The 22,706-nt window shown below is 42.5% G+C and overlaps 1 non-coding gene and 1 pseudogene across 1 annotated transcript; one reads left to right on the top strand and one right to left on the bottom strand.

Moving 5' to 3' along the window:
- Nucleotides 1-6,041: 6,041 nt before the first annotated feature.
- LOC116623203 overlaps nucleotides 6,042-22,706 on the top strand; it is a 37,919-nt pseudogene continuing 21,254 nt past the window's right edge.
- Nucleotides 21,214-21,314, bottom strand: LOC116623482. The gene has a single exon (XR_004297720.1). It is a non-coding gene; the product is annotated as a U6 spliceosomal RNA (small nuclear RNA).

The raw sequence follows: 22,706 nt of genomic DNA, 5'->3' as shown, positions 1-22,706 counted from the left end.
ACAAAAAAATAAAACCAAAACCTTCCAGGCATTTTCTTTAAAAAAAAAAATTAAAAAAAAAATCAAAGTGCTGCTAATACATGCATAAGGTTAAACCATCAAATCATGCAGAAGGGCTTATATTGGATAGCAATTATTCCCAGCCTACCTCTCCCCCACCGTGGTCCTATGGAGGCCAACCCCTTTTAACTCATTCGGCTGTTTCTCTTGGTGGTTTCTCTAAATAATATGCTTACATCACCAGGTCTTCATTCATCCATTTTAGACATTATCTTAATTTCTAGTTATGTTAAATGAAGGTTTCTCTCATGGGGGTAGTACTTAGAGGTATTTTAAACTTCTTTTCCATTCCCGAGTTGTCTTTATTTCTGTCGTGCGGGACCGAGGCTGCATGCATTGTTAGGTGAGCCCCTAATGTCCGGGTGGTGTCTTGTTCTATGTGCAGCCTTTGCTTTATTGACAGTTCCATTGTATGAGGATGCCCCTCACCTCTTGGGTGTACGTTTTGTGTGCTGTCTTCGAGTGAGTCTTCATTTTGGAGGCTTTCATCCAGCTCTTGTGACTACTGGAGCACGTAGGAGAACCCGATCGTAAATCCTCTCTGTGATGGGGCCTCTGTGCTTGCAGTGGACTCAGACTGAAGGACTTCACTTAGGGTCATCAGGTGGGAAGCCGCTCTCTTAGACATTTAACTGGCAGACCTCTGAAAACAAGACTGTGGGAGTTCGGGGATGTTCAATTCTTTTTTAGAGAAGAACCTCTGCCATTTTCCTGGGCGTGGGGTGCCATGTCAAGCCATCACATGGCTGTTTGTTCAGAGTGGTGGGGAGAGGGTAAGGCTCAGCCCTTGTCTTATGCCTACCCTTTGTAGTACTGGGTATTTATATGACACAAGCCACTTGGGGGTCCCGGGGATGATTCGCTCCCTGCTTGACTGCCGTTTCCCTCCCCCCCACCATGTGCATTCCAGTCTTTGGCCTTCTGTACTTGGCTTTAGTGGTTACCTCCATTCTCTATTTTTGTGTATACATAGGGTAAAATAAACATAAATACAATTTACCGTTTTCACCATCTTTAAGAATATGGCTCAGTGGCATTAACTACATTCACCGTGTTGTGCAACCCTCACCACCATCCACCTCCAGACCTTTTCCATCTACTCAAACTGAAACTCTGTACCTGTTAAACAATGCCTCCCTGTTCACCCCTCCCCACAGCCCCTGGCAACCACCATTCTATCTTCTGTGACTATGATTTGACTACTCCAGGTACCTCATATAAGGGGAATCATACAATATTTGTTCTTTGTGTCCATCCTCTATTTTACATCTTTAATAACTCTGCTGAAATGTCTTATTTCTTGATTTCTATTGAAATTCCCATCTCTTGTTGTGGATTTGCACCTTTTACCTCCTTTACTATTATTTTAGTAGGGTATTGGGAGGGCATGGAGATAAAAAGGTGGGATTAAATAGCCATCTTTTTTTAAAAAAAGATTTTATTTACTTATTTGCCAGAGAGAGAGAGAGAGAGAGAAAGAGTGAGCACAAGCAGGGGGAGCGGTAGGCAGAGGGAGAAGCAGGTTCCTCGCTGAGCAAGGAGCCCGATGCTGGACTTGATCCCAGGACCCTGATATCATGACCTGAGCTGAAGTCAGACGCTCAACCGACTGAGCTACCCAGGCGTCCCTAAACAGCCATCTTAAAAAACAAAAAACAAAACAAGGGGTGGGAGGATGGGTTAGCCTGGTGATGGGTATTGAGCAGGGCACGTTCTGCATGGAGCACTGGGTGTTATGCACAAACAATGAATCATGGAACACTACATCTAAAACTAATGATGTAATGTATGGGGATTAACATAACAATAAAAAATTAAAAACAAAACAAAACAAAACAAAACAAAAATCCAGTCATCTTTAACCAGGAGTTCACTCATTTTGAAAAGGGGATATTCCAACAAAAGGACAAATAACGTATGATTCCACTTGTATGAGGTACCTAAAGTAGTCAAATTCATAGAGACAGAAAGTAGCATGGTTGTTACCAGGGGCTGGAGCAGGGGATAGTGGGGAGTATTTATTTAATGGGTACAGAGTTTTCAGTTTGGGAAGATGGAAAAAGTTCTGGAGGTGGTGGTGATGGTTGTACAACAGTGTCAATACCCTTAATGCTGCTAAATTGCACACTTAAAATGGTGAAATTGATCAATTTTATGTTATGGATATCGTACCACAATAAAAACTTTTTTTAAAGAAAGGAAATAGTTAAGATTTCTATCTTCACTGCGTATGAGTTTATTACAATTAAGTGTCAGAGAAAAAGTAGCTCCTTTAAAATGCTATGGAGGGGCGCCTGGGTGGCTCAGTTGGTTAAGCGTCTGACTCTTGGTTTCGGCTCAGGTCATGTTTTGAGGGTCCTGGGATTGAGTCCTGCGTCGGGCTCTGCACTCAGCGGGGAGTCTGCTTGAGGACTCTCTCTCCCTCTGCTCCTCTCCCCGCTTGGGTTCTCTCTCTCTCTTTCTCTCAAATAAATAAATAAATCCTTTAAAAAAATAAAAAATAAATAAAATGCTATGGAAGGTGGGGTTTTAATTGTGGAAATGACAGTATCTTGTATTGGACCCACTTACCTGTTGATAACAATTACTAGCCCTGGACAAAAAACATTTTTTTAAAGATTTTGTTTATTTATTTGAGAGGAGAGAGGGAAAGAGAGCGAGCATGAAGGGGGTGGAGCAGAGGCAGAGGGAGAAGCAGACTCCCCGCTGAGCAAGGAGCCTGCTATGGGGCTCGATCCCAGGACCCCGAGATCATGACCTGAGCTGAAGGCAGATGCTTAATCAACTGAGCCACCCGGGCGCCCCCCCCCAAAAAAAACCCCACATTTTTTAATGCTATTGCTTGAAGGCACTGAAAAATAACCTAAAGTGGGCAGGAATTGAAGGGAACATGAGTCTTGTAAGAAGGGAAGGAAACAGGGTTAGCTCCAATTTATTAGGCTTTTCCTCGGAGGGCACTTCCAGTTCTCAGGAACACATGTGACGTGGTCCAGTAGAGTTAAAATATCAAGTGGAGGTCTTATTAGCTGAAGAGAGGGAGCTTAGATTTTAGGGCTGCCAAAACAGCTGGGAATTGAAGGGGGGCTGCCCAGAAAAAGAGAGTCATAAGGAGAAACTACAAAATGTGCATATAAATTCCCTGTAATCTCTGGCTGACTCCTAGGGGGAACATGCACATGGCAAGACCTCAGGGAACCCAGCTGAAAGTTTTGGCTAGAATTTTAGGCAGAAATGTCTATACTAGTTTGAAGTTCAAGTCCTGACAGGTAGGAGGGGCTCAGTGAAGTCCTACATCTTTCTATTGAAAACCAAAAGGATCGTGACTTACAAGTAAGCCCAGGGTTGAGAGTGATCAGAAATCAAAAACATCCCTTGGATGGCCTAATTGAGCAGACTTGGAACTGCTGAATGCCAGAGAGTCAACTGGAAGACATGTCAGTAGAAATTACTCAAATGAAATATAGGGAAAAAATGATTGAAGAAGATGAATAGAATCTCAGTGACCTTTGGGACAATATCAAAGGGTCTATTATATGTGCCTTTGGAGTCCCAAAAGGAGACGAAAAAAAGAACGGGGGAGAAAATATATTCCAAATACCAGTGTTCAAGGAGCGCCTGGGTGGCTCAGTCGTTAAGCGTCTGCCTTCAGCTCAGGTCATGATCCCAGGGTCCTGGAATCGAGCCCTGCATCGGGCTCCCTGCTCCGCAGGAAGCCTGCTTCTCCCTCTCCCACTCCCCCTGCTTGTGTTCCCTCTCTCGCTGTGTCTCTCTCTGTCAAATAAATAAATAAAAAATCTTTAAAAAAATTATTAAAAGAAAAAAAGAACAAATACCAGTGTTCAAGATTCCCCAACTTGGTGAGATACATCAACCCCAGGTCCAAGATTCAAAAGAGAATCTACAGGGGCACCTGGGTGGCTCAGTCAGTTAAGGCTCTGACTCTGGATTTCGGCTCAAGTCATGATCTCAGGGTCATGAGATCGAGCCCTGTGACGGGTCCCACTCTGGGCATGGAGCCTGCTTAAGATTCTCTCTCTCCCTTTCCCTCTGCCCCTCCCTCCCACTCCTGCCTGCTTGCATGCTCTCCCCTGCCAAAAAAAAAACCCACCAAAAAACAAAAGAGAATCTACAATACAGCTTCATAGCTGCTCTTGTGATTTTTTTCCCTAAAGTGTATGCATAGATGTAAAGTTTGCAGAGAGGGGAGATTTAATCTGTGGGCAGCCACAAGTTAAAATCTAATGACTTCTAGGTCCATGGTTAGCTCAATACAGAGGAATGCAGAAGGCCAACCCCTCTGTGATGGAGCTTCAGTAACCAGAGCACCATAGGCCAGGAAACAACTCCAATGGTTTATTCTGTATCTGCAAGCTTTGTAAGCATCTCTCCCAGGGCACTAGGGCCACGGCTAAGGTGGAGCAAGGCAGGCACCCAACACACACAATTTAAGAAGGCACTCATTCCCAAGGTAGGATTCCAATAAAGAGAGAGAGGACTGCTATTTGTTCTGATAACATCTGTCAAAGAAAAGCAATGCGACCACAGCATTAGGGATCACGATCCCACGGACAGCTTTGGCATGCCACGAAATGATAACAACCAGCCCACGAACGTACCAGTAGTAAAGCATTTTATCATTTGATCTTCCTATGACCTGCATTGCAGAGCGGAAAGCCAGTGTGATCATGCTCCTCTCTTTACAGTGGGAAGAAAACTGAGCGCCAGGCAGGGTGGTGGTTTTGACCTCAGGCGGTTAATGGCTGAGCCAAGACCAGCACTCACAGCTTCTCATTCCAAACCTCAGTTCTGTCTACCGCAGCTAGAAGAGAAAGTCATTCACTTGGTAACTGATACAGCTCTGTATCTTTGTATGCAAAATTCATTTTTGCTCTACCTCATATCTTATGTGTTCTGACAGTGACCTGAGTTATTGAAGATATAAATAAGTAAATTATGATAAGTATAGGTGTAACTATTGGCAAATAAAAATGATAGAGTAACTCATCAATATAGTACTGCAAAACACTTTCATAAAATGGCCTTCTCCTGGAGATTCAAAGCATCATAAAAAGAAACAAATTACAATAGAACAACTTTCAGAGTTTATAGAAAACAATTTTAGAACAAAAGTAAAAAAATTGAGCAAAATAATGAAAAGAACAGTAAATTATATAACAGCAAATTATATGTTACTATATTCTAGTCATTATGTAAATTACATAGCAGTAATTCTTAAATTTACATGTTATTGGATGCCTTGCCGAAAGTATTACTTTATTGAAAATGATGATATTTAGACCAATGCACATCACTTACCTCTACAAAATTTTTTTTTTTTTTTTAAGATTTTATTTATTTGTGAGAGAGACAATGAGAGACAGAGAGCATGAGAGGGAGGAGGGTCAGAGGGAGAAGCAGACTCCCTGCTGAGCAGGGAGCCTGATGCGGGACTCGATCCCGGGACTCCAGGATCATGACCTGAGCCGAAGGCAGTCGCTTAACCAACTGAGCCACCCAGGCGCCCCACCTCTACAAAAATATTAAAAATTAGAGGTATTTCATGGGGTAATGTTTTAAAGAACCAGTCATCTTTCCAGATACACTTCACCACTTACAAGATCTGGGCACATATTGGTGTTTATTTATGTAGTTAGTTGGAATCCCAAAGTGTCTTGGACGTGAGTATGCTCTAGTGTCAGGAAGAAGGCAATTCCCTACAATATCTTCTGGCTTTGGAGTGTTCTAGGTGAGGGAAATGTGCTTTAAAGGCTCTGTGCTGAGCAGAGACAGTGGTGGTAGTTAAGGTGGTGGTGGTCATGGTGGTGGTCATGGTGGTTGTGGTGGTGGTGGTGGTGGTCATGGTCATTGTAGTGGTGGTGGTGGTCATGGTGGTGGCAGTCATGGTCATCATGGTGGTGGTGGTCGTGGTGGTGGTGGTGGTGGTGGTGGTGGTCATGGTCATCGTAGTGGTGGTGGTGGTCATGGTGGTGGCAGTCATGGTCATCATGGTGGTGGTGGTCATGGTGGCGGCAGTGGTGGTCACGGTGGTGGTGGCCGTATGTTAAATGAACGAGAGAGGGAGACAAAAAAACTCTCAGAGGTCTTACATCTGCCACAAGACGTACTATCAAATACCAAGAGGTTCAAAGAAATTAACTGGAAAGAAAAGAAACTCCAGAAGTATATGACAGGAACAGTGAGGGACTGGCCAGTGTGGAGTCCTCACCGTTCTGTTGTTGAGAATATGAGCACTGAGCCTGGAGCCTGTGGCTGAAGGCAAAGGAGGCTGAGCAGCATTGCCTACAGATCATTGCAGGCTTTCCCAGGGGCAAGGAGATTGGTGCCACCTGCAGATTCCCTTTGCAGGTGAGCATCCGTGGGGACCCGTTCGGCCTGGCTGAGGTCGTTCTGAGAATTGTTCTTACTTTTGCACAGGCTGCCCCTTGCATTATGGGGCAAAGGCAAAATATAAATGGAGACCATGTCCCATATATCTAAATGTTTAAAAGTTACAGTTCAAGTAATAAATGGTTAAGTAAAATATGTTCTTTTTCTCTGAATAAACTATACCTTCAAACCAAGCTGGTTCAAAACCAAGGCCAGTTTCAAAAGTAAAATTCTCAGATTCCTTGGAGTCCCACACTGGAACATGGTGAAGTGGGGACAGCCACCCCCCACCGTAGTCCATTCCCGCATCTCTTCCCGCTCTCAGTCCTTTCCCACACAGGGAAGGCCTCCCCTTCACATGCAACTGTGTGTTCTAATCTGTTCGTATTCCTCAAAACTGCCACCTTTTGGTCACACTCGAGGCTAGGGAAGCGCACACCCTTAGGACGGCGGACTTGGGGAAGAGAGGCCCACACAGACTAAGCCTGGTAGTGGGCATGAGTCTGTTTGGGTATGGCATGTTGGAGCTCTGGGTGGCCAGGGCATGGATTAGATTAGGGCTCAGTAAACCATACTCCTGGGCCAAATCTAGGCTCTCTGCCTGCTTTTTTTTTTTTTTTTAAGTAGTCTCCACACCCAGCATGGAGCCCAATGCGCAGCTTGAACTCACAACCCTGAGATCAAGACCTGAGCTGAGATCAATAGTTGGTTGCTTAACCAACTGAGCCACCCAGGTGCCCCCACTGCCTGTTTGTTTTTTTTAGATTTATTTATTTATTTTAGAGAGAGAGAGAAGAGAGAGAGAGAGTGAGCACACTAAAGCAGGGGGCGGGACAGAGGGAAAGGGAAAGAATCTCAAGCAGACTCTGTTAAGCGCAGAGCCCTTAGCGGGGGCTCAGTCTCATAACTCTGAGATCATGACCTGAGCTGAAACCAATAGTTGGACCCTTAAACAGCTGAGCCACCCAGGTGCCCCCCTCAGCCTGTTTTTGTAAATAAAATGTTATTTGAGTCCCACCCACACTCATTCATTTGCATATTATCTATGGCTGCTTTCTTTTTTTTTTTTTTAAGATTTTATTTATTTGACAGAGAGAAGCGACAGAGGGAACACAAGCAGAGGAGTGGGTGAGGGAGAAGCAGGCTTCCCGCTGAGCAGGGAGCCCGATGCGGGGCTCGATCCCAGGACCCTGGGGTCATGACCTGAGCCGAAGGCAGACGCTTAACGACTGAGCCACCCAGGCGCCCCTATGGCTGCTTTTTTGCTACAATGGTACAGTTGAGTAGTTACAGTAGAGATCTTAGGGCCTGCAAAGCCTAAAGTATTTATTTATTCTCTGTTCCTTTAAAGAAAAGGTTTGCTGACATTCAGTCTAGAAGAGGGAGTAGGCAGGCTCTCATGGGCTTGCCTCTTCGGCTCTAGACTTGGGAGATAGAACTCGAGGAGGGTCAGAGTGGAGCTCCCTAAAGTGTGGGGCCCCAAACCTGAATCTGACCATAAGGGAACATCAGACAAATCCAAACGGATAGGCATTCTGCCAAAACAAGCCCTGTACTCTTCAAACTTCCCATGCTATGGGAGACAAAAAAGGGCTAAGGAGCTCTTCCCAACTAAAGAAGAATAAAGAGACAAGACAACCAAAAGCAATGTGACAACTAAAAGATTGGATCTAAGACCAGGAAAAAATACGCTATAAAGTACAATATTGGGATAATTGGTGAAATTTTCATAGGTCTGTCAATTAGGTAATAGTGTTATATTAATGTTAATTCCCACTCTGAGAATTATACTGAGATTATGCAAGTAGGTGTCTTGTTTTTAGGAAATTCACAATAAAATATTTAAGAGTAAAGGGATAAGACAGCTCTAACTTATTCTCAAATAATAATAATAATAACACTAAATGTAGAGAGAAAATAAAAATAAAATACAGCAAATATGGCAAAATATTAACAGTGAATCTGTGAAATCTTTCTAGGTCTTTTTTTAAAAAAGATTTTATTTATTTGACAGAGAGAGAGAGAGAGAGAGTGCGCAAGCACAAGCAAGGGGGAGTGGCAGAGGGAGAGGGAGAAGCAGGCCCCCTACCAAGCAGGGAGCCCAACGTGGGGCTCGATCCCAGGACCCTGGGATCACGATCCAAGCTAAAGACAGACGCTTGACCGACTGAGCCACCCAGGCGCCCCCATTAAAGTCTTATTTATTTAAGTAATCTCTACTTCTGATGGGCTCAAACTCATGACCTAGAGATTTAGAGTTGTATGCTCTTCTGACGGGGACAGCCAGGCACCCCTTTAGGAGTTCTTTATGTTCTTTTTGCAACTTTTCTGTAAGTTCAAAATTATTTCATAATAAAAAGTGAAAAAATAAAATGAGGGGAAAAGGCCTTCCCTCTCTCATCTTCACTCACTGAACCCCTTTCCCCCACCATTATATTCACTATAATTCAACAAATTATAACAAATTACAAATGAAAAGGAAATGAGTGTAGTTATGGAAAGGAGAAGAAAAAAACTCCTTTTGGCGGCGGATGTAATTACCCATGCAAGGCCCATCAGGGGCGTTCTTAGGCTTGTTCAGGCTCGCAAGATGACCGCGGGCCACACTCAGCCAGTAGAAGGATAGAGGGCAAGAACCACAGCAGTCAGCAGGGCAGCTCCGGGGGCTCTTGCAGCGAGTGTGCTTTGCCACAGGATACTCTGTGGGTGCAAGGAGGCAAGATCCACATCTGGCCTTTACGAGAGCTGCTCTGATTTAAATGCCCATGCCTCACGGGAGGTAAACTCACAATTCTAGAGGCATAGCTTCCAGGGTCTCTGCAAGAGACGTGCCCAATTACAAGAGTTCTACACTCAGGAAACCCCAAACAGTGGTTTTCCCATTAGGTAATTATCTTTCAGTCCAGATCATTTACCAATGATCTTTTTACTGTTAGCAATGTTGCCTAGCAACGTAGTTGACATATACTCTCAGGGAAATAAACCTAGGATTAGATTCTCATGCAGAAGCGTTTTGTTAAACCTTTGCCAGTAGTCTACCCCCCATGACTTGTTGAGCAAATTTTTTTTTTTTTTTTAAAGTAGGCTTCAAAAAAAAAAAAAAATAAAAAAAATAAAGTAGGCTTCATGCTCGGCGTGGAGCCCAACATGGGGCTTGAACTCACAACCCTGAGAGCAAGACCTGAGCTGAGCTAAGAGTCAGACGCTCAACTCACTGAGTCACCCAGGCGCCCCTGTTGAAAACTTTTAACAAAGAAAAGGACAAGTTAGCACGTCTTTCGATCACCAGAATTTATATTACCAGTAGAATAAGGAGGTCCCCTCCATACCCTATGCAACTGGAATGGTCTTTGGCCATCTGTCTTTATAGTTCCTACAATACCCTTTTTGTTCTGGGAATCCTAGGAATTTTACATCAAATGATATTGCATGATTTTTTTTTTTTTTGTCAGAGAGAGAGAGCAAGCAGGAGCAGGAGGAGGGGAAGAGGGAGAAGCAGGCTCCCCGCTGAGCAGGGAGCCTATGCGGGGCTGGATCCCAGGACTCTGGGATCATGACCTAAGCGGAAGGCAGAGGCTTAACCCACTGAGCCACCCAGGAGCCCCATACAGGATCGTTTTTAACAAACCGAATATACTACAGTGAAATTTAAGCTTTTTAGAAAAGTAATCCCCCACCCCCCATATGCTGTGTAAATCAAGGGTTTTATCCATCCTGAAAGTACGTCTTTGGCCTTTAAAATAACCAATTACTGCTTTAAAAATCTTGCGTCTGGCGTTTTAGAAAATGTTTGCATTCCCATCAACTTTCACTAGATGGCAGCAGAGGACACTGGTCAGGCTCCGGTGTTGCACTAAACCCACCGAAGCACAGCGCTTTTGTCAGACTCCGGTGTTGGCCTGGGGTTTCCGTTTCCACATCCAGAGAGCTTTCTTTAACCTTTTACTGGTGGCCCCAAACCTTGTTGTCACTGTAGCCCTGCTTGCACCTGCTGGCCACCACACGGCCATGTGTCCGCCTTTGCCCTTGGCTCGCTTGGGTGCTCTCAAACATTCCTCCACGTAGATTAAAGCTTGAATGGGGTTGGCAGTCCCACCACAAGTATGGGGTCTTCGAGTTCATTCTCTTGTCTGCGCAGCCCCCCTCCACCACCCACCCGGTTAGACATCCATGTAGCCCAGCTGGGCTTCTGGCCAGGTCCCTTCCATGGACCATGAGCAAGCAGTTTCTTCTCTCAGGATGAATTTGTTTTTTCTCCAACCTGCATCTGTCCCCGTGCCTCCAAGTTTTCTATATCAGGGAATGGGTAAAAGTACTCTTCCACCCAGACATTCAATGCCTCATGTTAGCATTTCCTTCTGCCCTACTGCTGCCATCACTCTGCAATGCCATGGGAAGGTCTTCTTAGATTCAACCTAATATGCACACTCATAAGGCTACTGGAAGCCACACACGACACTGGCCTATTCAGAAGACATAGGACAGGAGCCACACAGGCCAGCAAGTCACTGTCAGCTAATCCCCACAGCAGGAATCTTTGGAGCAGTTCACTCAGCCGATGGCTCAGGTGCAAGAAGACAAGATCTCCACAGGGCAGGTGCACAAGTTGCCCTGATTTCATGCGCCCCCCCTCTCCAGCAAACAAGGATCTCTGGAAACAACTGCAAAGGCATGGCTTCCAGGGTCCCCACAAGGGACTTGCAGGTTAGAAAAGGAACCCAAGGCTACGGTGACTCCCAGTCCAGAGAAGAGTTACAAACCAGGGGTCATTTTTATCATAAGCCATGTTGCCTAGTAACGTAGTTGACATATACCATCTTTATCTGTTTCCAGGAAAACATAGAAAAAAAATTTTTTCTATTTTTTTATTATGAAAACATAGGAAATTAACCAAAAGTCAGACTCTCATACAATGGAGAAAAGGGTTTAATACTTTACCTACACCTAGAAGTTAAAAGAGTCATATGAAAAACTATAGTACTTTGTTCAATGAAAATGAATAAAGACGTTCAGCAAAGTGGCCAGATATATTTTTTAAAAAGTCTTTTAATGTACCAGCAATGATTACATAATGTAATAGGATAAATATTTTTCATAATAGCAACAGAAACCATAATTACTTAATAGACATAATATACATAATAATATACAAAAAATATTCAAGCCCTGCATGAAGAATACCTTAAAACTTGACTGAAATTCCTGAAAAAATGAACCAGGTTGATTGGATGAAAAGAGTCAATATTGTAGAGATATAAATGGTCTCCAATTAAACTACAAATGTGGCATAAGTCCAATAAAAATCCCAATAGAATTTTTCTAAGGAATTTGAAAAATTGATCCAAAATTCACCAGGAAGCATACATGTGCAAGAGATTTTTGAAAGAAAAAGAGTTGGACTTATTTTGTAGACATCAAACCTACTAGAAATTATAGTGACTAAGAGTACAACTTTGGCCCAGAAATAGCCATCCATATCAATAGAATTGAATAATTACGTTCAGAAACAGATACTTTAGTTTTCTTTTATGTTGATTTAACTTATGTAAAACACATAAATCTTATGTGTAGAGCACAGTATATTTTTACATGTGTATGTTTCTGCTTTGCCACCGCACAGATAAAGATATAGATCATTTCTAGTACCCCAAGAGGTTTGCTTGTCCTCTGTCCCAGTTGTTATCAACGCCCCCATCAAAAATAACCATGGGGCAGTTTTGCCTCTTTATGAACTTTATGTGAGTAGAATCATACAGGTGTAACCTTTCGTGGCTGGCTAGTTTTGGTCAGCATTACATTTGTGATATTCATCCATGTGCTTGCGTGCAGATATAGTTTGTTCTTTTTCATTATTGCAGTACTCCATTCCATACAAGAGTATTTCATTACATGAATATAACAAAATACAGTCACTCATTCTATTGTTGATGGAATTGGGGTTGCTTCTAGTTTTTGGTCATTACAAATAAAGCTTCTATGAACACTCATCTACATGTATTTCCGTAGACATAAGCACTCATTTGTATCAGGCATATGCTCAGAAATGGAACTGCTAGGTCATAGGATAAATATGTATGTTTACTTTTTTTTTTTTTTAAGTAGGCTCCATGCCCAGAGGGGAGCCCAATGCAGGGCTTGAACTCACGACCCTGAGATCTGAGCTGAGATCAAGAGTCAGACACTTAACCAACTGAGCCACCCAGGTGCCCCATGTATGTTTAGCTTTAGTAAATGCTGCCAATTTTCCAAACTGGTTGCACCATGGTGGGGGTCGAGAGTGCTGGTTTATAGTGGAAAATCAATTGTGGTTTTAATTTGCATTTCCTTGATGACTAATGATGTTGAATGCCTTTTCATCTGCTTATTGGCCATTGGGACATTCTCTTTTGTGAAGGTCAGTGCAAGTCTTCTGTCCCTCCCCTTCCTTAAAATTAATCCAGATATTTTCTTATTAATTTATAGGAGTCCTTGTCAGATATATGTTTTGCAAACATATCCTGCTGGTCTGTCACTTACTTTTTCACTTCTTTTTTTTTAAGATTTTATTTACTTATTTATTTATTAGAGAGAGAGAGAGAGAGAGGGAGAGGGAGAGGGAGAGAAATCTTGAAGCAGACTCCATGCTGAGCCCAGAGCCTGACATGGGGGTCGATCCCATGACCACGAGATCATGACCTGAGTTGAAACCAAGAGTTGGACATTTAACCAACTCAGCCACACAAGTGCCCCTTTTTCACTTTCTTAATGGTGTCTTTTGATGAGTAGAAGTTTCATTAACTTAATTAATATATAAGTTAAGCTTATTTAATTTATACATTAAATTGAATTAATGTAGTAATCTTCTATGGTTACTGCTATTTGTGTCCCATTAAGGAAATCTTTGGCTGCCCTTACCCATTAACATGATCTCTTATGTTTTCTTTAATACTATTATTGTCTTACCTTTCACATGCTTCTCAAATTAATTTTTGTGTCTGGTGTGAGGTAGGGGTCAAGGTTCGTGCTTTCTCATATAAATATTCAACTGACCCAGCCATATTTATTGAAAAGACAATCCATTCCCCATTAAATGGTACTGGAGAGTCTAGCTAGTGCAATAAGGTGAGAAAAAGAAGTAAAAGTCATCTCGATTAGAAAGGAAGAAGGAAATGGTCTTTATTCATTGATTGTATGATTGTCTGTATAGAAAATGTTCTGGCATGTATAAAAAGCTACTCAAACTAATAAGCGAGTAAGTTTTTGTAAGTTTTCAGGATACAAGATCAGCATACAAGAATCATTTGTATGTCTATATATTAGCAATAAACTATTAAAAATGTAAAAATAATACCATTTATAATTCCATTGAAAGTATGAAAACTTAGAGATAAATCTGACAAAAGATGTGCAAGGCCTGTGCACTGAAAACTACAAACATTTCTGAGAGAAATTACAGAATACCTGTGTAAATAGAGATGTATACCATATTCATAGATTGGAAGACTGAATATTTTTAAGGTCTGATGTAGATTGATCTACAGATCCTTTGCAATTCCAATCAAAATCCCAGCCGGCTTTTGTTGTTGTTGTTGTTGTTGTTGAAATCGACAAACTGACTCTAAAATTCATTTAGAAATGTAAAGGATATAACTAAGACCACTTTGAGAAAAAAGAACAAAGTGGGAAGATTTAAATTATCTGATTTCAAGACCTATTATAAAGCTATGGTAATTAAGACCATGTGGTATCAATGTCATGATAGATAAATCAATGAACAGAATAGATTCCATAAATAAACCCACCTTTATATAATCAATTGATTTTTAGCTAATTGGCAAAGGCAATTCAGTGGAGAAAGGATAATTTTTTCAGCAAGTGGTTGAAAAAATTGGATAGCTATATGCAAAAAAATTAACTTCAACCCATCTCTTGCACTATATATAAAAATTAATGTAGCATAGATCATGATCATAAGTTTAAAATTTAGAACTATGAAACTTGTAGAGAAAAAACAGACAAAATCTTTGGGACCTTGGGTTAGCAAAGATCTCTTAGATTTGACACAAAAACACAAATAAAAATGTGTTAAACTTTATCAAAATTAAGAATGTCTGTTTTGAAACATGCTTTCAAGAGAATGAAAGTACCAGCCATAGACTGGAAGAAAATATTCACAAATCACATGTTTGAAAAGACATACCTACATTATGTAAAGAACTTGCAACACTGATTAGTAATAGAATGAGGAACCCAATTTTTAAAAATGGGCAAAAGACTTGAATTGCCTCTTGGATGGCAAATAAGCTTATGAAAGGATGTTGAATTTCATTAGTCATTTAGATAAATGCAAATTAAACCTACAAGGAGATATCACTACACATCTTTTGGAATGTCTCACAAGTTTTGGTGAGAATATGGAGAATCTAGAACTCTCATTCACTGTTGGTGGGAATGTAAAATGGAACAACCACTTTGAAAAACAATTTGGCAGTTTTCTTAAAATGTTAGACGTACCCCATCATAATGACAGTCATTTCACCTGTAGGGATTAATCTAAATAAAAGCATATATCCGTACAAAGACTTGCACATCGATGTTGATAGTTTTGTTTATTGTAGCCAGAAACTGGAAACAACCCAAAAGTCCAACAATGTGTGACTAGATAAACAAATGGCGCTATATCCTTATAAAGGAATGGACTATTGATACACTCAGCAACATGGGTGAATCTAAAAATAATTAAGCCTGATTTCGAACGCTCTCCAAAGCCCATAGTATATGACTCCACTTACATACAATTCCATAAAGCGCAAACTAATCTATGGTGACTGAAAGCAGATCTATGGTTTTGTAAGGAGTGGTCATGGTAGACTGTGCCTGGGAGGAGGGATTACAAATGGGCAGAAGGAAACTTTTGGGGGTGACGGTTATGTTCATTCTCTTGACTGGGGGTTGGGGACTGGGAAGGCTGGGAGGCTGAGAAGGCGGGCGCAGGAGCCGAAGCCGAAGCTAACGCTGAAGCAGCGCAACAAGTAGCTCGCCCGTGCGCCAGGCACCGGGCCGGCGCACCGGGCACCAGTCCAGCGCTACCTCCCAGCCTGCCCCGCGTCTTCGGGCGCAGGCGCAGTGAGGCGGGCGGGGGAGGGCCGGCCCCGAGGTCCGGTGGGTGTGACTCGGCCCCCTAGCCCCGCCCCGGCCGCGGCCACACCCCTCGCCCCGCCTTCTGGCTCAGGACGCCCTGGGGAGGTGCTGCTGACCACCTCCGAGCTGCTTCCCGCCGGCAGGTGAGTGAGTTGCTGCGATTGCGCGCCCGGCGTTATATTTGCGCCCACTGGTCTGCCTGAAGGGAAGGAGGGAAGTTGCGGGTGCCGAGTGGGATGATCTTCCCCCGTCCCTCTGCTCACTTAGGACAGAGTCCCCGAGTCCTGTCGGGAGTGGGACAACCACCCAGGAGATGCTCAGGAACATTACTGCAAAAAAGATGCTGCATCTGAGTGGTTTGCTTCTTCCTGGGTGGGGAGTTTTCGGTGAAAATACAGTTCTTCCTTCCCGAGTGTATGAAAGATAACCTATTTAAAAATAAAAACAGCAAAGTCCCCAGCCCCATCTAGAAATGAAAGTGTTCTTAGGGGCAGCTCTATTAGATAGGCACCAGAAAGGTATGTGTTTGTAGTTTTTCGTGATGCAAATCAAAATACAATATATTCTTATCAAAATATTGTTCTGCTACTCAGTTTCATTTGTGAAGACCCCCTTAACTGTAGTAGGTGCGTGCCAATATAGTATGTGAGTGCTTGAAGAAAGTGAGGCACAGAGAAGCAAAGTTGCCTCCCAGAGATTTCACACCTATTATCTGGAAGAGTCAAGATCCGAATCTCATTATTCTGGCTTCAGAGTTTGTGGTGTTCTTGACTATTTGATATTGCCTCCTGGCCACATTCTTGTCAAACTGTGGGTAGATACTTACTTCAATTGCTTTTTTTTTTTTTTTTAAAGAATAAAATGGCTGGATCCTGGATACTAATTTGCCTCACTAATAAAGGAGGCAGAAGTTACCCAGGGTAATCTGATGTGCTCCATTCATCCCCGAACTTAAAAGGCATCAGTTAGGAAATTATTTTACTCACAATCAAGTTATGAAAAACTTATTTATGACTCAAAAAACTCGTTTCATTTTTGTTTTCAAGTAGTTGAATCTGTGTGTGAGAACAGCTGCAGTTTTATGGTAATTTTGGTCCATTCTTTAGAGTTCCAGTGGCTCCCCTTAGAGAGGAGAGCCATCCTCATTTGGGGCGGGCCCCACAGTCCTTTTCCCATGCTGCACAGTGGCTGCTAGTCAGGGGGAATAGACTCATAAGCAGCCATGACTCATAAGTGCTTGGCAGGCTGCTAATTTTTGTTTTCCCACTATAGCAATCGTTAAACACTTGGGAACAATAATAAAAACTCTCAATAGATGACAAATGAAAGCACAGATTTCCCTTACAAAATAGTGGTATGGCTTTCTTCTATGTAGACAAATCATGTTAAGTAGACTTTAGAGGTTCTGGTTATGTTTAATTTCAGTGGTATCTGTTTCTCATAAATAGATGTACAGTTTTGCAGATGAGTTTTCTCTTTCCTTCTTGTCTGGTCGTTTTCTGGTTTTAATAGTTGACATCACATTTTCTCTGTCTGCCCCCAGCCCAGAACCAGATCTTCTTACTATACTTGGTTGCCTTTGTTCTGTGATCACATTTGGGAATCTTGAATCCAACTAGGCTCGAATCCTCTGTTCTTCACCTCCGCAGACCCATAGCCTTCTGTGAAGTCAGGGCAGTTAGCCCCACTTGGTGGCTGTCTTTTTCAGCTTCTTTTATTTTAATTAATTAATTAATTATATTTGAATTCAAATCAGTTAACATACAATGTATTATATATATATATATATATATATATATATATATATATATATACACTATATGTAGTTTTAGGGATTTTTCAGCTTCTTTTTAAGAGGAAGAGCCTCAAGACTCTGAGTTTGGCTTGGGACTATAGTCTTACAGAAAGCAAGAGTCCTTTATCCCATAGTAATTGAGGTCCTGTTTGCCAGGGCTGGGACCCATCCCTCGGCCCCAGTAAGCCTGGGGCTGCCCTCTTGCCACCGCTGTGTATATCTCTGTACCTTGTCCACTGAGATGATTTTCCTATTCTTGAGCCTAACTGTGGCTTACTGGTTTTCTCTTTTTATATTTTACCACTCATTGTAAGCTCTCAGAGGACAGGAACTGTCAGTTTTATGCATCACTATCTTTAGCATTCAGAATGGAACCTGACACATGGTAGGTATCCAATAAATATTCATTGGATAAATAAATGAACAGAATGCTTTGTTTTGAAAAAGAGTCTGTCCAAGTGTAAACTTAAGAATCATCTGGAAGTGGAATTTGACATGTTCTTCTGGATATGCTTTCTGAAGAGCAAAATATGTTAGTATTCCAATATTCACCTCTAATTGTCTCTTTTTAAAAACCACATACAAACTTTCCACTCTTATCTTTGTTTCATATCTAATAGATTTGCTTTATAATGTCATAAAGCTATCTGAAAATAATAATCAGATTATTTTCATTAGCAATATATTTCTGTAGAATGGAGAATTCTGTTTAAAGCTTCTAATTTTATCAGGTTCGTATTGTATTAGTTATCAATTTCTGGGTAACAAATTACCCCACAGCTAAATGAGTTAAAACAGCAATCAGTTTGTTATTTCCTCGTAGTTTTGTGGGACAGGAATTCAGACAGAACACAGTGCAGAGGAATCATTTATGCTTCTCGATGTCTGAGACCCCAACTGGGGGCTGGCTAGGCATGTCTCTCTATTCATGCAGCTTCAGGACGTCCCTATATGTGTCTCCAGTACGGTGGCCTTAGGGTAGTTGGAATTCTCACATGGTGGCTGAGGACTCCGAGACAGACTGTTTCAAGACACAAGAAAAGGAAGCTGCTTGTTTCTTAAGGTCTGGGCCTGAAACTGGCATGACGTCACTCTTGCAGGATTCTGCTGGTCAACGCAGTTATAGAACCTGCCCAAATCTGAGAGGCAGTGACACCGCTAATGGGAGCACTGTCAGTTTATGGCCACCTTTAATCCAGCGCATTGGCTATTAGAAAAATATCTTTGTTATAAGGCATCTCATAACCTGCCACACTCTGGACATTTCTTTTATAGATAGCATCCCAACAAAAGCAGCTCCATTTTTGCTCAAACATACTCAATGAGGTGAAAAAAAGCCTTTGTTTTGATGTTAGGCCGGCCTCTAATCTTAACTTTGAGATCAAGTGAATCATGAAAATCGACAATTGATTTGATCACCAAGAGTCCTCATGTTATAGCTAATCTTTTTGAAGTTTGTGATACAAAACTCCAGTTAAAGCAATAGCTATGGTGATCCCCAGGGAAAGTGGAAATTTCTGGGATACTGAAAATCTGAGCCATGTGTGATGTCAATGCGTTGGATATAAATCCTCCAAGTTGCATTTGAAGTAGAGTAAACTGGCTAAGTAAGAGACAACAGCTGTAAAAAGAGAGAGAGAGAAAGAGAGAGAGAACAGCTGTAATCTTAAAGAGAGGAGATATGGCCTTGACATTAGAAAAAGGCAGCTAGGGGCTCCTGGGTGGCTCAGTTGGTTAAGTGACTGCCTTCAGCTCAAGTCATGATCCCAGAGTCCTGGGATCAAGCCCCACATCAGGCTCCCTGCTCGGTGCGGAGGCCTGCTTCTCCCTCTCCCTCTGCCACTCCCACTGCTTGTGCTCTCCTGTACTCTCTCTGTCAAATAAATAAATACATAAAACTCTCCTGCTCTCTGTCAAATAAATAAATAAATGAATGAATGAATGAATGAATGAATGAATGAATGAATGAATAAGAAGAAAGAAAAGGCAGCTATAGGGTGCCTGGGTGGCTCAGTCAGCTGAGCATCTGACTCTTGATTTGGGCTGCTCCCCACTTTGCATGCTCGCATGCTCTCATTCTCTCTCTCTAAAAAAAAAAAGGCAGCTAGTTAGCAGCAATGGGTGCTGTTGAGGCTGAATGGGCAGGACTTTTGCACCTGATGTGGGAAAGGAGGGAAGGGACCAGCTGGTCCCTCCACACTTTGAGTCTTGGCTGGAGATGGAGACTCCTCTCCCTGAGGCAGGGAGTCGGGAGGATGAGCTTTTGTTACAGGATGGAGATGATTATGAAATCCAAGATATCCCACATGAACTGGAAACATGAACGCATAGTTCACCAGATAGAAAACGAGAATTGCCAGGCCTCTACTTGGGGGCTAGGTGACTTGGGACATTACATTACTTGGGCGTGTAGACTGGAGACCAGGTAGCACTTGGTTTGTTGTTCTGCTAGGAGTTTAGATGTTCTTTTACAGGTAGCGTAAATCTGCTGAAGAATGTTTAATGAGGGAGTGATATAATAAATTATGAATTTTAGGAAGATCACTCTGTTGGCATTGTAGAGAAAATTTTTTAAAGATTTTATTTATTTGAGAGAGAGAGAATGGTGGGAGGCCAGAGGGCATTGTAGAGAAATTTTTTTTTTAAAGATCTTTTTATTTATTTGAGAGAGAGAGAGAGTGGTGGGAAGGCCGGAGGGAGAGGGAGAAGCAGAATCCTGGCTGAGCAGGGAGCCTGACGCGGAGCTCAATCATGGAACTCCAGAATCATGACCTAAGCTGAAGGCAGACACTTAACCAACTGAGCCACTCAGGCACCCCAGCATTGTAGAGAATTAATTAGGAAAGTCTAAGTCCAGTTATTATAGTCTATTTCATTAATCCAGGGGTGTGAACTAAGCCTGGGTCATTAGTAATGAAATAAGGGGACATATCTGAGAGTCAGAGTTAACTCTAAAGGGTTTGGTAATAGAGTAGATGAAGGTGGCAGGAAGAGGAAGAGAGAAGTCTAGAACGAGTTGAGCTTGAAGACTATGAAATAAATGGTGATGTGCTAACTAAGATAAAAAATAGGAGGAGGGGCGCCTGGGTGTCTCAGTTGGTTAAGCGTCTGCCTTCGGCCCAGGTCATGATCCCAGCGTCCTGAGATAGAGTCCCGCATTGGACTCCTTGCTCAGTGGGGAGTCTGCTTCTCCCTCTGCCTCTGCCCCTCCGCCTGCTTGTGCTCCCTCTCACTCTCTGACAAATAAATAAATAAAATCTTTTAAAAAATAGGAGGAAAAGGTTTGGAAAGAAGAATGGGGTTTGATTATTTACACTAATCAGGGTATAATTTATATATAGTGAAATGCATAGATCTCAAGTGTACAGTTCTTTATTTTTTTTAAGATTTTATTTATTTATTTGACAGAGAGAGAGACAGCGAGAGAGGGAACACAAGCAGGGGGAGTGGGAGAGGGAGAAGCAGGCTTCCCGCGGAGCAGGGAGCCCGATGCAGGGCTTGATCCCAGGACCCTGGGATCATGATCTGAGCCAAAGGCAAACACTTAACGACTGAGCCACCCAGGCGCACCAAGTGTACAGTTCTTTTACATGATTCTGCCACAGTTGATCTCTGTGCCAATGGACACCTGGGCTATTTTCAATGTTGTCACTAATATAAATAAAACTCCTATGAACATTCTTGTACAAGGCTTTTTGTGGATGTACATTTTTATTTCCATTGGATAAATACCTAGGAGTAGGATTGCTGAATTTAAATCAACAACCTGCTTAAGAGTTCTTCAAAGTGTTTGTGCGGTTGTACACTCTACCAGCAAAATATCAGAGTTCCAGTTGCTTCTTATCTTCACCAACACTTGGTGATGTCAGTCTTTTTGCATGTCATCCCTGCACAGGGGCCATGTTAATCTTTGTATTGTTCCAGTTTTAGTATATGTGCTGCTGAAGTGAACATGTCAGTCTTTTTCATATGAACTATCCTAAAGGGGGGTAGAGGTATCTCCTTGTGGTTAATTTGCATTCTGCTGATGATGTATGATGCTGAGACCATTTTCATGTGCTCGCTGGTCATTCAGTTGTCTTTTGTTAATTGTCCACTCAGGCCCTTTAAAAAAATTGGGTTGTCCGCTTATTATGAAGTTGTAGAAGCTCTTTATGTATTCTAGATACAAATCTTTTGTCCGATCATGTATGTACTGAGAATATTAATCCCAAACTATAGCTTGCCAATTAATATTCCTTTTTTTAAGAATGACTATTTTTTTTATTAGTTTCAGAGATAGAATTTGGTGATTCATCAGTTGCATATAACACCCAGTGCTCATTACATCAAGTGCCCTCCTTAAAGCCCATCACCCAATTATCCCTTCCCCCCACCTCTTTTTTTTTAAAGATTTTTATTAATATTTTTTAGAGCGTGGGTGGGGAAGGGCAGAGAAAGAGGGAGAGAGAATCTCAAGCAGACCCCCTGCTGAGTGTGGAGCCTGACATGGGGCTCAATCTCACGACCCTGAGATCATGACTTGAGCCAAAATTGAGAGTTGGATACTTAACTGACTGAGCCACCTAGGTGCCCTGCCAATTAATATTCTTTTTAAAAAGATTTTATTTATTTATTTTTGCGAGAGAGAGAGAGAGCGCGCGCACGTGAGAGCGAGCGAGTGAGTGGGTGCGCATGGGCGGTGGGAGAGGGGCAGAAGGAGAAGCAGACGCCCTGCTGAGCACGGAGCCCGATGCAGGACTGGATCCCAGGACCCTGGGATCATGCCCTGAGCCAAAGGCAGACGCTTAACCGACTGAGCCACCCAGGCACCCTGCCAACTAATATTCTTAATGCAGTTTTAAATCCTGTATCTTGGGAAGGTGCTTGCAGGTGGATGGACTCTCCCTTCTTCAACTTATGTTCCAGTCCTCTTGATCAAACACTCTAGAACCCAATCTTACCAGTGCTCTCCTGGCTTTTGCTGGCACATGCTAGCTTCTTTGGGCTATAGTCCCTTTCCTTCCTTATCAGGCTCAATGGGTTATATTGTGACTCAATACTAATTTTAAGATTAGATCACCATTTGGAGATTAAAATCCTGGTGGCTGGGAAGGACAGGTCCTGAGGATGCACACCCCCTGCAGAGATGGGGGTGGGTGGGTGAACATTGTCTCGTGGGGGAGCGGCCTCTGCATCATCTCCAAGCAAGGGGGAATGAGAGGTTAGCTCTTAATGGGAAGGACTGGGCTACTTCTGTAGGCCAGAGGGCTCAGGGGAATCTGGGTATTCAAGATTTTCAGGACCATCAGTCCAGATAATTCATTCCATTTTTTCCCCACTGGGCTCTGACCTCGGCGCAGGA

Source organism: Phoca vitulina, unplaced genomic scaffold (genome assembly GCF_004348235.1).
Source record: "Phoca vitulina isolate PV1807 unplaced genomic scaffold, GSC_HSeal_1.0 scaffold58, whole genome shotgun sequence".
In the NCBI taxonomy this organism is placed as follows: domain Eukaryota; kingdom Metazoa; phylum Chordata; class Mammalia; order Carnivora; family Phocidae; genus Phoca; species Phoca vitulina.
Note: the sequence above shows the minus strand (reverse complement) of the source record. Positions and strands in the feature narration are given on the sequence as shown.